At 41.2% G+C, this 15,047-nt stretch overlaps 1 long non-coding RNA gene across 1 annotated transcript; it reads right to left on the bottom strand.

Annotated features, from left to right (window-relative positions):
- Positions 1-1,174: 1,174 nt before the first annotated feature.
- LOC123373977 lies at positions 1,175-10,174 on the bottom strand. The gene is made up of 3 exons (XR_006580959.1): positions 10,125-10,174; positions 6,183-6,254; positions 1,175-1,400 (listed from the first exon to the last, which is right to left on the bottom strand). It is a non-coding gene; the product is annotated as an uncharacterized LOC123373977 (long non-coding RNA).
- Positions 10,175-15,047: the final 4,873 nt, after the last annotated feature.

The following is a 15,047-nucleotide window of genomic DNA, read 5'->3' as shown; positions in this document are numbered from 1 at the left end:
CCCGTCTACCAGCATCATGCAGTAGACATAGGGTGACATTGAAAAAAGGCGAGAAACTATTTTTTTCCCTTTTCTTTCGGGGGGGAAGGGTGTAAATTGACGACATATACCCTGAAACACCCGGGAAAATGGTTTTGACCCTTCAGGCATTGGAAGCTCAGCCAAGAATGCAACTGCTTTTTGGAGACTGCGGGAACTGTGAGATAGCTGGAGTCCTCAGTACCCCCTCCCTCCCTCCATGGGCGTCCATTTCATTCTTTGGCTTTCCGTTACGCTTGTCACACAGCACTGTGCTGTGGACTCTGTATCATAGCCTGGAGATTTTTTTCAAATCTTTGGCATTTCATCTTCTGTAACAGAGCTCTGATAGAACAGATTTGTCTCCCCATACAGCAATCAGATCCAGTATCTCCCGTACGGTCCATGCTGGAGCTCTTTTTGGATTTAGGACTGCATTGCCACCCATGCTGATCAGAGCTCCACACTGGACAAACAGGAAATGAAATTCAAAAGTTTGCAGGGCTTTTCCTGTCTACCTGGCCAGTGCATCCGACTTCAGATTGCTTTCCAGAGCGGTCACAATGGTGCACTGTGGGATACCGCCCGGGGGCCAATACCGTCGATTTGCGGCCACACTAACCCTAATCCGACATGGCAATACCGATTTCAGCGCTACTCGCCTCATCAGGGAGGAGTACAGAAATTGGTTTAAAGAGCCCTTTATATCGATATAAAGGGCTTCGTTGTGTGGACTGGTGCAGGGTTAAATCGGTTTAACGCTGCTAAATTCGGTTTAAACGCGTAGTGTAGACCAGGCCTGTGTGTACAGCTCCTAGCACAAATGGGGCCGCACTGGTTGGGGCAGCTGTTACACAAATACAAATCTTCAGAGGGGGAACACTTTAAAAAAAAAAAGCACTCTGCCTGAAAAGATTAATGTTTCAGAAAGTCTGAGCACCTGAAGACGGGATCAGAATGGACATGATCAAGCAACTCTAGAGGTCTGAACTCCATATTTGGAATGAAAATAGCAGACAGCTGCACCAAGACACTATAGAATGGTAACCAGAGACAGTAGTATCTCTAAAGAAATAGAACAAAAGATAGACAGCAAGAGATTCTAGGAGAGTCAAAAATCTGAGTGTTCTAAAGTGGTAATAAAATTACAGTGAGGGTAACTGGAATACAGCTTAATGGAGATTATAGCCAGAGTACAGTAATCTTATCAGAAAGCAGTTACTGCAAGCATTATAATGAAGGTGGAGCATACTTGGTTCATTAAACCATGAACAAGCATCCCATATGAACAACAAAACTATGTTCCAGGAAGGACAAATTCAAAGATGACTCGTAGTCTGTGCACTTCCAACCTCTTGATACTACCCAGCTTAGTATTAGATCTAAAAAAAAGAAAGAAGTGAGAAAATTATTCCTTTGATATGCATTGAATTATTCAGTCAGTAAATTAGTGAATCATATTCTCTGTGTTATTAGCTATTAGCATGTTACACTTCTTGATGTTGCTCATGAACAATGCATGTGAGAGTGAGGAATAAAGGTTCCCCTTTGAAATCGCTGCCACTGAGTTGTTGACATTTCTTTTAATTGGCAGCTGTCCTGATCTTGAATGCAGTGTTCTGCTGTCTATTTCTATGAGAGATTCCTCATTTTATTTTAATTAATTCTCCCATCTCTTACTTTATTTTTATTTTTTTTGGCAAAGGCAACTCTCAAAACAACATGAGTTTCAGAGGAACCATGTCCCTCTAAAACAGTTATTAATGTGTATGTTCTCCATTCACTAGGTTTAGCCTGCATTTGCATTACAGGAATTATAAGCTTGCATCACTGTTATTAGAGCCAGATTCTTCTACTATTGAAGTCAGTGGGAATCTTGCCATGGACCTCTATAGAAGCAAGATCAGGTTCCCAAGTGTGAAGAAAGAATTTGCATTTCACTTTGTATTACTAAGACGATTCTTCTCTGTGCAATTATAAAAGTTCTAAGAATTTCTGTTAGTTTCCTGTATTTCTCTGGTGCTTTACTGGGATTAATGAGGAAATAAAAACACTTTAAAAACTGGGTAAATCGGGAACAGTGTATCCCCATCCAAACCTGGATATCTCCGAAGACAAATCAGTAGCAACCCTAAATACTGGATTAACCTGCCTCAATTTGCATTATTCATCCCACCAAGTGAGGAGTTGAAAATGTATAGCCTCTCTTCATTCTAAACCCATATAATGGTTACTTGAAAAACAATTTTGCTATTAAAAATGACAAGCATATTGTTAGATTCTGTGTATTATGAAGTTTTCTCACTGAAGAGCTGAGTGGCCTCTGGGGGGAAAAAACACATGGATCTCAGCAATTATCACCTCTAATGTGTTCACTGTTCAAGGACAGCTAATACACATTGAGTCATAAATACACCTCTACCCCGATATAACGCTGTCCTCGGGAGCCAAAAAATCTTACCACGTTATAGGTGAAACCGTGTTATATCGCACTTGCTTTGATCTGCTGGAGTGAGCAGCCCCCCCGGAGCACTGCTTTAATGCGTTATATCTGAATTCGTGTTATATTGGGTCGCGTTCTATCGGGGTAGAGGTGTATTAGAAGATTATATGGCATGAAGAACTTAACATTAACTTTACTTCCTCCACTACAAATTTGTTCTCTCTTCCTTCCTAGTTAAACAAATCTACTTCAATTTAATTGAATCCCATTCACCTTTTCTTTAAAGGAGTAGCCGTGTTAGCCTGTATTCATAAAAACAACAAGAAGTCCGTGGCACCTTAAAGACTAACAGATTTAGTTGGGCATAAGCTTTTGTGGGTAAAAACCCCCACTTCTTCAGATGCATGGAGTGAGAATTACAGACACAGGCATAAATATACTGGTACATGAAGAGAAGGGAATTACCTTACAAGTGGAGAGCCAGTGTTGACAAGGCCAATTCAATCAGGGAGGATGTGATCCACTCCCAATAATTGATGAGGAGGTGTCAATACTAAGAGAGGGAAAATTGCTTTTGTAGTGAGCCAGCCACTCCCAGTCCCTACGCAAGCCCAAATTGATGGTGTTAAGTTTGCAAATGAATTGTAGCTCTGCAGTTTCTCTTTGAAGTCTGGTTTCAGAGTAGCAGCCGTGTTAGTCTGTATCCGCAAAAAGAACAGGAGTACTTGTGGCACCTTAAAGACTAACGAATTTATTGTAGCATGAGCTTTCGTGAGCTACAGCTCACTTCTTCGGATGCATAGAATGGAACACACAGACAGGAGATATTTATACATACAGAGAACATGAAAAGGTGGAAGTATGCATTATGCACACCTTTTCATGTTCTCTGTATGTATAAATATCTCCTGTCTCTGTGTTCCATTCTATGCATCCGAAGAAGTGAGCTGTAGCTCACGAAAGCTCATGCTACAATAAATTTGTTAGTCTTTAAGGTGCCACAAGTACTCCTGTTCTTTCTTTGAAGTCTGTTTTTGAAGTTTTTTTGTTGAAGGATGGCTACTTTTAAATCTGTTATAGAATGTCCAGGGAGATTGAAGTGTTCTCCTACTGGCTTTTGTATGTTACCATTCCTGATGTCTGATTTGTGTCCATTTATTCTTTTATGTAGAGACTGTCCTGTTTGGCCAATGAACATGGCAGAGGGCATTGCTGGCACATGATGACATATATCACATTAGTAGATGTGCAGGTGAATGAGCCCCTGATGGTGTGGCTGATATGGTTGGGTCCTGTGATGGTGTCACTAGAGTAGATATGGGGACAGAGTAGGTAATGGGGTTTGTTACAGGGATTGGTTCCAGGGTTAGCACTTTTGACTCACTCCTCAAACCCTTTCCCTCTTCCAACTTCCACTTTTCTCTCTGCACAGCAGCATCTCAATGATTTTTTCAGTTCAGTGGCCAAAACAAAAAAAATTATTTGGGTTGACATGAAACAAAAAATATTAATTTTTTTCTTGCTAAAATAAAAACCCAAACCAAAATTAATTTCAGATCAACCTGAAATTCAAAATTGTTTAGTTGTCAGAGGAGGGTTACTCTTTTGGGGGGGTGTTTTGGTTAAATCTATCTAAATTTCTAAACAAAATATTTTAAAACCAAAAGTCAAAATATTTGTACTTTTTGCAATCCCCCCATCACTTTTTTGGGGGGTCAAAACTATTCACAGAATTTGACCTGAATTCACAAACAGTTTTGGTCAGCCTAAAACTGAATTTTGTGACAAATAAACTATTCACTGAGAAAATGTCCCCCAGCTCTACTTCCAAGAGAAAATTGTCAATGAACAATGTGAACTTCCCTCTCCCCGTTTCCACTCCTACAATTTTCTCCTCTTTCTCATGTGTCACAGATGCCGAAGTTTCTCATCTGCTCTCTTCCTCTAGCCCAGGGGTCGGCAACCTTTCAGAAGTGGTGTGCTGAGTCTTCATTTATTCACTCTAATTTAAGGTTTCGCGTGCCAGTAATACATTTTAACGTTTTAGAAGGTGTCTTTCTATAAGTCTATAATATATAACTAGACTATTGTTGTATGTAAAGTAAATAAGGTTTTTAAAATGTTTAAGAAGCTTCATTTAAAATTAAGTTAAAATGCAGAGACCCCCAGACTGGTGGCCAGGATCCGGGCAGCGTGAGTGCCACGGAAAATCAGCTCATGTGCCACCTTCGGCACCCGTGCCATAGGTTGCCTATCCCTGCTCTAGCCCCTCCAACATACCCCAGTGATCTTCCCATCCCATTTCCTAACCACCTCTACAGCCCTCTCATCTACTCCCTTACTATTCTTCTTAACTGCTCACTATCCTCTGGTTCCTTCCCCTCATAATACAACCATTCTTTAGATTCTCCTATCTTAAAAGAATCCTCTTTAGCCCACTTGCCTGTCCAATTACCATCCCATCACCCTTCTCCCTTTCATCTCTAAGATCACTGAACACTATTTACAATCACTGTCTGGAGTTCTCCTCCAATTCTATCCCAAGACCTCTTCCGTCTGGCTTCTGCCCCTTGCACTCCACTGAAACTGCTCTTGCCAAAGCCTCTAATGACCTCTTCCTAACCAAATCTTAGAACCAGTATTCCATCTTCATCATTCTCGATCACTCCTTCAGTGTGCCCTCATCCCCCCTCCAACTTCCTGTGGGGGTTCCATGGGGTTCTGTCCTTGGTCTGCTTCTCTTCTCCTTCTAAATCTTATCTCTGGGTAATCTCATCGACAAGTTTAAATCTCTATGCTGATGGCTCACAAGTTTCTTTACTCCAGACCTGTCTCCTTCTGTCTGAACTAAAATCTCAGCCTGTGTCTCTGATATCTCCTTGTGGATGTCTAGCCATCAGCTCAAGCTCAACATGACTAAAACAGAACTCTTAATCCTCCCTCCAAAACCGTCCCCGTTAACACCTTTCTTAATGACTGTGGACAACACCACCTCCTGCCTGTCACTCAGGCCTGTAATCTGGGTGTTCATCTTCAACTCAGACCTCTCTTTAGGACCTCACATCCAGGCTAGGTCCAAAACTTGCTGATTCTTTCTGCATAACATCTAAGATGTGGCCTTTCCTATCCAACCACACAGCTAAAACTCTCATCCAGGCTCTTACCATCTCACATCTCAATTACTGCAACCTTCTTCTCTCTGCCCTTGACAAATGCCATCTTGCCCTGCTCATACCCATTCAGAATACATTTTCCTAACCTGTCACTTTGCTATGCCACCCCTCTATTTCCATCGCTTCACTGGCTTCCTCTTTGTTATCACATCAAACATAACCTACTCGTTCTCACTTTGAAGGCCCTTCACAGCCTCTCCCCATTCCATCATCTGTCATTCACTATGAAGTTGTCAACACCTGTCTCCAATCAGCCCATGATGCCAGCCTCCATCATTCACTTGTTAAGTTTTCAAACACATGCCTTCACTCTTTCTCCCATGCTGCCTCTTGCACTTGTGAGTGCTCCCCCAATCCATCTGCAAAGATACCTCAATATCCTTCTTCAAATCTCTCCTTTTCCATGATGCCTACAAAAAACTAGACTATTGTTCACCCACTGGGGCACTGATACCGCAGCCTATCATGCTGACCCAGAATGTCTCATTGTTTCCTGGTATGCTCCCATCGGTCTTATACTTAGATTGCAAGCTCTTTGGGGCACGCACCATCTCTTTGCTCTGTGTTTGTACAGCATGTAGCATAATGGAGTCCTCATCCATGACTATAGCTCCTAGGCACTATGATAAAACAAATAATAAATAAGAAGAAATGCATTATTTAAAACCTCAAACTGTAAGCGGCCCACCATTCCTATCCGTATTAAATTTTATATATTGAGACACTAAAATTTTCAGTGAAAAGGAAATTTCTTCCTTGCAATAGGTTAATATAAAATAGGTCTTTAAAATGTGTGTTACTGTTAAGTCAGCTGGTGGATGGTTTAAAGCTTAAATTCTGCAGCATAAATAACCCAAAACTTCAGGATCTGTTGCCAAGGAGGAGATTAATTCTGAATAATCTCTCAAATTTAAAGCAGCAGTTTTACCCATCAGCAGCCCTTTGCGGGTTCAATGTGGACACATGAATGTAATGAAATAGGAAAAGAGAAACAGTCATGGAGATCAAGCATTAGCCCGATAACAGAGGAGAAGCCAGCCAACCAAACCATTACAAAACCATAGCTCAGAAGGAAGATTCACCTTGGGGAGAGCAAATTTCTCTATGTTAGACAAATATCATTAAAACACTCAATTGTAAAGCATAGTCTACAAATGGAGGAATAAATATAACTCTGGCCACAGAGTAGAGCTGAGGTGGGCTATGTAATTGAATATAGGCTGTTTAAAGAACTGCTTGATAGTCAACTCCATGGGTGAAATGCTAGCATCGCTGAAGTCAATGGGACCATGATTTCTTCCTGTTAGCCTGCATAATTTAATCTTGTGTCAGAAAAACATAGCTAGTTTCACTGCATAGGGGTAAATGATTTCCAGTAAGATATTTTTGTAAGATGACTAATAGAGTTTTCAAACTGAGAGAGGTACATTTGTTAGAAGGAGTTTGCTGAACTTCTCCAGACCTCCAAGTAGCTTTGCATCTCAAGCATACTACAGAGACATGACTAGAGATATCCAATAAGGCAGCTGCACTGAATCTCTGGTGTTTTGGAGGGAAATAAGGGGACTATGTCCCTTCCCCATTCCAATGGATAATGGATAAAAAACATTGTAGCTGTATGAACTACTTTATTATACAGGTTTCTAAAGTTAGGACCCCTCAAACAGCTAAAAGCTGCAAGTTCCTTGGTAATTTATCTTTGAACTACTGGTAACAATGTATAATTAACGAGTAAGCTGCAGAAACATGCAGTTACTATGTATTTACGTGTTATTTGCCATGTGGTTATAGTATAATTACAGAGATTATATCTGCCCCATAGAATAAGGGTACATGGTGTACAGTGTACTTTATTTTGTACTATGTCACATCACTTGATCCAGTGAAGCACAGCATAGTGCAATGCAATTTAACAAAGAGCTCCTTTTTGCGATAGGTAGATGTGAGCCACATGTAGGAAACTGCATATGAATCTACAGACAATGCTGTTATTTAAATTATATCCATGGATTCTGGCTAATCAAGCTGGAAACACTGCTTTTTGAGCCTATGCTGTTTCTATTTTGGATTGCAGCCCTCAGAGAAGTATAAATGCAATCAGATATGCAGTTTCTAAGTATGAACACTAAGACAGATTCATGTACAGTAGATTTAATTTCTTTTTTCAATCCAAGTGCTTTTCCTCTCTTGTCTGTGAAAGAAAATAGGCTACTTATATTTTATTCCCCTCTACTCATGGTATGTTTTGCATTGCTATATTACTACTCTTCACATATGCTATTCTTTAACAGTTAGATTAAACACTTAAAATATATATATATATATATTTATATAACAGAGGCAAGCGGGTGGCGTGGGGGGGAGGAGAGAAGCAATTCTCTAGCCAATTCTTAAAATACTGTACATACCACCATATCACAATGTCTGCCATCTGTAAGTTCATAAGTATCAGAAAGTCAAATAAGATGTGTAATTTAATAATTTGGGGAGGGGGGGAATATCCAGCTAAACATGGGAAGTACAAGAGAAATCTATTGCTTTGCTTCTGTGAATTAATTGCCCTTTTATTTAATTAGGTGTTAAAACTATGAGGAAAGCCCAACTATAACATGCTATTATGTTTGAAGTCCACTTCTAGTGGAAAGAGGGATTTTTTTTTTCTAAATTAGCTTCTGGGCCAATTTTCAAAAGTGGCCATTTCTCAGCCTTTTACTTTGTGCAGGCAGAATTACCCATGCCAAAAAGATTACAAAACCTGGACATTGCAGCATTGAGGGTATAAATTCAGAGATGCCGCTTTTGAAATCTTGACCCTGAAACCCATGTATACTATTTTTTTTAAAAATAATTGGTTATTCATACTTTAAAGTTCTTTCATTTTTTATTTAAATAGGGACTTGGTTTATAAAACTAACCCCACCCTCATCCTAAGTAGGAATATGCTATCTGGTACCTTTACTTTGGTGTGTGTATATTCGGTATGGGCTATAGCATTCTCTAATATCTTAAAGTATGCATTATCAGCACCAGTGAAAATGTGGATAAAAAGTAACATGGGGAACACATACTAAATATGGTAAGTATGTAGACCCAGATTCTCAAGAGTATTTAGGTGCCTAGCTCCCACCAATTTCAAACCTGTTGATCTGGAGCATAGAGAGGAGATACTCCTAAAGACATCTTAAAGTGGACAGGGCAGGAACCAAAGTCCGATGAAGTTAATGGAAAGACCCCACACTGCTTTCAGCGGGCTTTGGATCAGGCCCATAGACAACACTTTCTTTTAGCTATGTGGAATGACTAAATTTGATGTTTAGGTATTTGTAAATGAAACCTGCTCAATGTAGGTATAAATATTTGTCCTTACTGTTGGAGTTCAGCCCTTTATGCGTAGTACTAATGGGTCTTAGAAGATGGATACAACATTGCTTTGGGAAACTAAATAATTGAAGTGTTGATTTCATTTGCCACTGCCAAACATACATTTTAATACCAGAATAGAGGAGAATAGTCCTAGGGCAGCTTGATCTGCTTAATGTGGAGGAAAAGGTGGGCAGCCCTCTGAAATGTTAGCTGTTATTATTCCACTTCATAATAATTTTCCTGTCTAGAGGGACTAGATTTATGAGCAAAGTAATAAACAAGCTCACTCAGAAAGACCAGCAATACGACATGATAGGGTATGAATTATATTGTATTAATTCCTACTTAACGTGTTGGCCAAGTGCTACCCCACCAAAATTAGATGCAAATACAATATAGTTCTCACATTAGAATGCCTTATTGTGATTTTACACATATTACAAATTACTCAGGGATTTTCAGGCCTAACTGTGCTGTATCCCAGCCAACACAGAGAATTCTTATGAGCCAATCAGATCATTTGGCTTCACCTGCTGGCCTTATGCTAATTGATGAGACTCAAATTTTGAGCCCCCAGCAATTCTGCTTCCACGCAGTCATTGAATATGAAATTATTACTGTTAAATGGTGAACTTACAATCCAAGCCATGAAATGGATGGTGTTTGTTAACTGTCTGTTATGGCTCAGTGTTGCTACCTGATAACTCATTTGGGGCTGCCTGTTTTATAACTTTTTCTTATAGGTTGAGAGCCTGTTCTGGCTGGAGATCACTTAGAAACATATCTTAGCTGGGAAAGTAGAAAAATGTGGCTCACCAATTTAAGTTAAATTAATATTCAGACTTTCTGGCTGTGCAGTGGCACACACATCCAGTGCACACTGAGACTGTTTTTTAAAATTTGAGCACTAAATGTAGGTGCTCAAATTGGCATACAGATGCCTAAAATGGGTATTTGGAAATTGGCTTCAGTGAACAGTTGAGAACCAAGTGGAGTAAACAATGGCTGGTGACCTAAACAAAACGAGAAAATACATTAATAAAAACGTAGGAAAGGTCTGAAAAGAAGAAATTAAATTGCCCCTGAGCAAACGTCTATTGTGACAGATCATTCAAACAAGCACTCACCTTTGCAGGCTATGGAGGAATTTTCAGTTTGGGGTGAAGGGTGTAAAATCACGTGTTGTGTATTTGGTTGTCATGGTTTTTGGTTCCTATGGTAACTGAGTTAGATTATTAGGGGATAGCTCAGCCAGCTTCAGCCGGCTGGGTGAGTTCTCTGAGTCTGTAAATAAAATGGTGGTTTTGTTAGCTGTCTGCTGTCTGGCCTCAAGTGATTTCTTCCTAAACCGGCTGCCCCCAAGGATATAACAAGTGGCGACGATGGATGGGATCCTGGTGCTGCTCCAGTAACAGAAGGAAGTAGAAGTCAAGGTACAAAACAAACAAATAAAAATACTGCTTGTTTGCACTGACTGTGAAAGTGAAACTAAAATCATGGCTACTCTGACCAGGCCACTGGAACCTTTTGATGAGAATATAGAGCAGTGGCATGTGTATACTGAGCGTTTTGAGCTTTTTGGTATTGCAAATGACATTACAGAAACAAAGAAGGTGCCAATATTCTTAAGTGTTGTAGAGGCTAAAACCTACTCCCTGCTATGCAGCTTACTACACCCTGTTAAGCCTGAGACTAAATCTTACAGTGACACTGTGGAAATCCTGGGGTCGCATTTCTCCCCAAAACCACTGGTAATTGCTGAAAGATATAGGTTCCACAAAAGAGACCAAAAGGAAGATGAAACAGTTGTACAATTTGTAGCCATTTTAAAAAAGCTAGCAGAACACTGTGAATTTAAAGAGATGTTAAATGATGCCCTGCGTGACAGGTTAGTGTGTGGCCTGTACAGTGAAGCTATACGGAAGCGCCTACTGACAGAAGCTCAGCTTACCTTACAGAAGGCTGTTGATATTGCTGTCTCCATGGAACTGGCTACAAGGGAGGCACAATACATCGGTGCATCCCCTAGGGTGAAAAAAGTATCACAAGAACTGACCCACAAAACGGTGCAGAGTCAAGAATGTTACCGCTGTGGTAAGCCGGGTCACCAGGCATCAGAATGCTGGTGTAAGGACCTGGTGTGTCGACACTGTGGCAAAAAGGGACACATTGAGTGTGCCTGTAAACAAAAGAAAAGGAGGCCTGTGGTCTGGCCGACAAAAAGAGGAACCTTGCATACCCTAGAGCAGACCCAGGATGATCAAGGTGACACCTCAGCGCAAGAGAAAGTGCCACTGCATGTTTTGTCTTTGGCAGTGGGCTCACATGAATACTGGGTAACCCCGTTATTGGATGGCAAACGTATACGCATGGAACTGGACACCGGTGCAGCCGTCTCACTGATCTCTGAGACTGTGTATAAAGAAAAGCTACAGCATCTTCCGCTTAAGGCAACAAAAACTGTTCTGAAGACATATACGGGAGAAGCTGTGCCTATGCTGGGCACTATTGATGTTAAGGTGGAGCTCAATGGACAGGTGGCTAAATTGCCACTGTTTGTGGTGAGAGGTAACTACCCAGCCTTAATGGGTAGGTCTTGGCTTGGGAAGATTCAACTGAACTGGGCAGAAGTGCACCGGATGACTAAAGAAGAAACCAGTCTAACCCTTATACTAAGGAAACATGCTGCTGTTTTTGGAGATGATTTGGGAAGTATGAAGGGAATCACTGTGACATTGAACATTAAACCTGACAGTCCACCAAAATATCTGAAAGCCCGAACTGTGCCATATGCCATCAGGCCAAAAGTTGAAGCAGACCTGGAGTGTCTGGTCACCAATGGAGTCCTAATACCAGTTACCCATAGCTCATGGGCCACTCCTATTGTTCCAATAGTGAAGAAAGATGGCTCTCTCTGGATTTGCGGTGATTTTAAAGTCACTGTCAACCCAGTGTTGTGTGCAGAGCAATACCCGCTTCCCCACATCGATGACCTCTTCACAGGCCTGGCTGGGGGACAAAAGTTCAGTAAGATTGATCTGAGTCAAGCATATTTACAGATGCACGTCGATGAAACGTCCCAAGAGCTGTTGACTATTGTGACTCATAAGGGGCTTTATCGATACTGCCGCCTACCCTTTGGAATAACATCTGCTCCCGCCCTGTTCCAGAGGGCTATGGACCAGATCTTGTGTGGCTTGTCAGGAGTTCAGTGCTATTGAAGAGAAGGCAAAAGCTTGTATGTCATGTCAGGGTGTGAGGAATGCACCCCAGTGGGCACCTCTACACCCATGGGACTGGCCTGAAAACTCGTGGCAATGTATTCATGTTGACTTTGCTGGCCCCCTTGAAGGAAGCATTATTCTTGGTGGCAATCGATGCCCATTCTAAATGGCCAGAAGTCTCTATAATGCAGTCCAGTACTGCAGAGAGTACTATCCAAAAACTACGAGGACTCTTTAGTCGTTTTGGTCTGCCAGAACAACTTGTGAGCGACAACGGACCGCAGTTTGTCTCTCAGGAGTTTCAAAATTTTATGAAGGCAAATGGGATACACCACATCACGTCAGCACCATATCATCCATCCACCAATGGATTAGCTGAAAGATTTGTGCAGACAATGAAAAACGCTTTGAAATCAGCAAGGGGACAACACTCCATTCAAAAGCATCTGGATACCTTCTTACTTTCCTACCGAAACACACCTCATGCTACGACCCAGGCATCCCCAGCCTTCCTAATGTTGGGACGACAGCTGCGCACTTGCTTTGATCTGCTGAAACCTTCTGAACCCAGACAAACTGTGCAACATCAGCAGCAATATCAAGTCATCAGACGGGCACCCAGAGCAAAAGACCGAACCTTTAGCCCGGGACAGCCAGTTTTGGCTCAGAATTATACTTCCAGAGCTAAATGGGTCCCAGCCACAGTCATCACTCAAACAGGACCTGTTTCCTACACAGTCCGGACTGCAGAGAATCTTACCTGGCGGCGACATGTAGATCAGCTGTTGCCAGGTCATGCCAGTCCTCAGGACACATCTGCAATTGAGGGGTCTGACTTCACCTCTTCTGGTGAGACACCGAATCACGAATCACCTATTCCTGACTGTCCTCCTCCATTACGGCCGGCGGCTGAAATGCCCCTTTGCCCAGCACAAGCTGATACCACCTCCTCACCCATTCGTGCTGCGGACCCTGAGCCCATGGTACTTTCGGGTGCAACAACACCAGAAGTTCGCCGTAATCCACCTAGAGACAGAAGGCCTCCTCATCGGCTGGATCTTTAGCTAGGGCGAACCCATGGTTATGGGGCAAAATAATCCCCAGGGTTTAGCCAGGAATGGAGGCAGTCTACCCTCCTTCTCTAGTCTAGTGTGTGTTTTATTTAGGGGATGTTCTTATTGGGGGGGAGGAATATGTTGTGTATTTGGTTGTCATGGTTTTTGGTTCCTATGGTAACTGAGTTAGATTATTAGGGGATAGCTCAGCCAGCTTCAGCCGGCTGGGTGAGTTCTCTGAGTCTGTAAATAAAATGGTGGTTTTGTTAGCTGTCTGCTGTCTGGCCTCAAGTGATTTCTTCCTAAACCGGCTGCCCCCAAGGATATAACAACATGTATATAAAATAGTAATTTCTCATACGTGTAGCTTTTCTTTAGCCTCTGGCATACCTTGTATAGCATTGATAATGGTCACATTTGCTGGAAAAAAAATTATTGTAGAACAAGACAAATTCCATCTCTCTTAAAATTTGAGTTCCCTTAAAGTGTGCTCCCTTTCCCAGAACAGGAGCGCAATAGAAGATACTGTTCTGAACTCCTGGCTGTTTATGTGCCTTTAAGAAATAGGAGCTACCATCAAAAATAACTGGTAATGTCTAGTGATCATTAGCACCAATATTTCCTTTATATAATAGACTTGCTCTGTGTGCATATGAGCGAGAGAGAGAGAGAGAGAGAGAGATTTCACTTTTCAGTTCACTTTTACTGGAGTAGTAGCAGAAGTTACTAGAAAGGTGACAGCCTGGGGCACATGAGTGAAGTGCATTAAGTCTGTTCTCCTGCACTGATTCATGTAACATTCAGAACAGATTAATTAAATTGTCTTGCTAAAAGTTTCACAAATCTTTTGATTGAAGTTGAAGTAACTTCTAGTTTTGCATAGATACCTTGTTGAAATTAGAGGTTTTGCATGGTTATGATGCAAAGATGCAAAACCAGGCAACTCTCAGTTACAGCTGATTGATCACCAGAACTTTTCTTGAATTTCTTTCAAAAATCTTATCTCTGTTTTGTCAAAATCTTGGATTTTTATATCAGCCCTGAAGCTGTATGTAAAAAACAAAAAACATTTTTGGAGGGGGAGGGTGTCAAACCAAGGTTTGGAAAATTTTGACTAGTTCTAAACTCAGTAATTTTAACTGTTTAGATTTAGATATTTGACCCCAATATCTCAAAGTGAAAATCAATTTGCAAAACCCAAATAGACTGAACATACATGAGATGTTTGCACAAATACCTATATTATGAAATTTGTCTGTTTCACAAATATCTGATTCGTTGCTGAGATTTGCCCAGGTTCCCTGAGATCAGGGGTTTTCATAGAGTGGACACCATGTAAATAGAGAGATGGTCTTTCACACTTTCCCTCCCACTCACGATCACAAAAAACATCTCCTCACCAATGTATGAGCATTTGAACCACTGCCTCTCCCCTTCAGAATCACAGAAGATCTCTGTGGCAGCTACAGCAATTTCTTATATTGAAAAGTAAGATGTGTAATGAATTTTTAATTTTCAAATGCAGATTAGCAGCCAGAAACAAGAACGGGGAACCAGCTCCACATGATCAGTCAGTTCTCTGCACAACAACAGTTATCCATGGACCTCAGTTTGGGAATTTGTGCCTTAGATGGTTTAATAAAGGCAAATCCTTATATCTGAAATCCTCTCCACGATCTGAATATTGGTTATGGTTGCATTGTGCATTTGGGATGGCTTCTTAATTACATTTCCACATTGTATACCCATTCCAATACCCTCTTTCAAAGAG

Source organism: Mauremys mutica, chromosome 7, assembly GCF_020497125.1.
Source record: "Mauremys mutica isolate MM-2020 ecotype Southern chromosome 7, ASM2049712v1, whole genome shotgun sequence".
Lineage (NCBI taxonomy): Eukaryota > Metazoa > Chordata > Testudines > Geoemydidae > Mauremys > Mauremys mutica.
This window is presented reverse-complemented; position numbering and strand designations above follow the sequence as displayed.